Source organism: Chrysochloris asiatica, unplaced genomic scaffold (assembly GCF_000296735.1).
Source record: "Chrysochloris asiatica unplaced genomic scaffold, ChrAsi1.0 scaffold00001, whole genome shotgun sequence".
Classification (NCBI taxonomy): domain Eukaryota; kingdom Metazoa; phylum Chordata; class Mammalia; order Afrosoricida; family Chrysochloridae; genus Chrysochloris; species Chrysochloris asiatica.
In genome coordinates, this window is record NW_006408519.1 from 12,240,925 (window position 1) to 12,243,498 (window position 2,574).

The 2,574-nt window shown below is 40.2% G+C and overlaps 1 pseudogene; it reads right to left on the reverse strand.

The window, feature by feature from the left end:
- The window catches only part of LOC102820293, a 10,212-nt pseudogene extending 8,117 nt beyond the window's left edge, over positions 1-2,095 (reverse strand).
- Positions 2,096-2,574: the final 479 nt, after the last annotated feature.

Here is a 2,574-nt window from a genome sequence, read left to right on the forward strand (position 1 = left end):
GTATCACAGAGCCCTGTTGTGCCAAGGTAGAGCATGCATCACTATTTACCTCTGTGCATTTAGCGCATGCAAACCTCAGTGCTCCCTATCTACCTTGTTCTTCCACCACCTACTTCTTCTTGTGTATTGACCTCCCCAACACCTGAACTATAATGTGGCTGTCCCCTATCCTATGCTGAACTGTTGCCTTCCTCCATCTTCCCTTATCCCCACTCCCCAACCCAACTGGTAACCAGCAACAAAAATTTTATTTTCCCCTTTTAGTATGGGTATATTTTCTTAAATTTTTTTTTTTTTTGTGTGTGTGTGTGAATTATGTGTTCATGTACATGGCTGAGCATTATCTGTACATTCATCCTATTGTATTTTGTTCCATTGTAATGATCACAATCCCCTGCATGCATCATCAAACAACCAAAGGGTACACACCACATGCCTGTCCCCTGGCTGCCAGCACACAGCCCTCTCCCTCCCTGAGTCCAGAGTACCTAGCCGCTCCTTCTGTCTATGTCATCATCTCTGCCTCCATCCCTAGTGTTACTGCTTCCCTGGACAGGGTCTTGCACTTCGTTTTTCTCCCTTGATGGTTCCAGGGAGCTCTGCTCCTGGACTGCAAAATCAGCCACTCCCCTCCTTTTGTTACCAAACATTTACATTTACCTTTCCAATAGTCACTGTCAGACCTGATAGCAATCATTCCCTATTGAACCACAGGAGTCCTTTCCCCCTCACCTTTTATCAACCCCGTCCAGACAGCTTGGAAACAATTCAGTGGAGGTTCTACCTTTCCCTGTATCCTCTGGAGCTAGGTTCCCTATTGAAAGCTTGTAAGCCAGTCACTTCTTGCCTTAGTAGTCCCCCCATTTAGCCAATGTCTAAGTTCCCCATCCCTGTTGACCCTGTATGCCAAGGGGGTGGAAATGATCCTCACTGAATAAATTTGTCTGCTCCTTTGTCATACTGCATCCACAAGCATAGGTCAAGTTCATCCACTTGTAGTGGGTTTTTTTTTTTTTTTTCCCTCTTCTTTCTTCCTCTAGTCATGTTCTGATCATGAAGCCATTGATGCCAGGTCAAATGAGTACTGTAGAGGTGTTGTAGGTTCCTATATATTTTGGAAATGAATCCCTTGTCTGATATGTCGTTGTAGAAGATTTTTTCCCATTCTGTGCACTCCCTTTTTACTCTTTTGATGAAGTCTTTTGATGCACATTAAGTTTTTAATTTTTAATATGTCCCATTGATCTATTTTGTCTACTTTTGTTCGTGCAGTTTTCAAAATGTTTAGTAGTCTGTGTATGCCCTGGTTTGGTGCCCTTACATTTGTCCCTGTTTTTTCATTGATGCCTTTGTAATTCTGGGATTCACATTAGGTTTTTAATCCATGCTGAGTTGGTTTCTGTATAAGGCATGAGGTAAAGATCTTGTTTCAGTCTTCGGCATATCGCTTTCGAATTCTGCCAGCCTCATCTGTTGAAGAGACCATCTCCTCCCCATGCAATATACTTAGGTACTTCGTTTAAAATTAGTTGGCTGTATGTGGATGGGTTAATTTCTGAATTCTCAATTCTGTTCCATTGATCAATGTATCTTTCGTTATACCAGTACCAGGCTCTTTTGGCCACTGTAGCCATCTAGTAAATTTTGAAATCAGGGAGTGAGAGGCCTCCCATCTTGCTCTTCTTCTTAAGCATTTCTTTGCTTATCCTGTGTCTCTTTCCTTTCCATATAAAGTTTGTAATCGTTTTTCCATGTCTTTGACGAATGTGTGTTAGGTGTGTCTCTTGAAGACAACATACTGAAGGATCCTATTTTCTTATCTATTCTGTCTCTTGACTTGTGTATGTAATACATTGAGGTTCAGTGTGTTTATAGATTGGTATGGATTAGTTGCTATCATTAAGCTATTTGTTTTTTTGTGGTGCTGCTGTTTCCTTTTTTCTGTATGCTTTCCTGAGCTGAATTCATTTTATTTTTGTGTGCTTTTTCTTGTCAATTTCTTCATAATTTCAATGTGTCTACAATCTTCTTGGACTTTCCTTTTCTTGACTTGATGTGGAGATTTATCAAGTCTCTTTGAAGTTACCTGTTCCATATTTGTGCTCATTCCAAAGAGAGGTGACCCAATGGAATGCAGAAATCATTGGACAATCTCTTTGATATCCTATGTGAGTAAAGTTTTGACAAAGGTAATACAGAAATGGCTACAATCATACATTGACAGAGAGCTTCCAGAGGTTCAAGCCAGATTTAGATGAGGCTGTGGGATGAGGGATATCATTGCTGATGTCCGGTGGATCTTGGCTAAAAGCAGAGAATATTAGAAAGATGTTTACCTGTACTTTATTGACTACACAAAGGCTTTTGATTGGGTGGATCATGACAAGCTATGGACAACATTGCAAAGTATGAGTATGCCTGAACACTTAATTGTGCTCATGAGGAATCTGTATCTGAACCAAGAAGTAATTGTTCAAACAGAACATGGGAACACTGAATTTTTTAAATTAAAAAAGGTGTACAACAAGGTTGTATTCTCTCACCATACTTATTCAAACTGTATGCTGAGCAAAT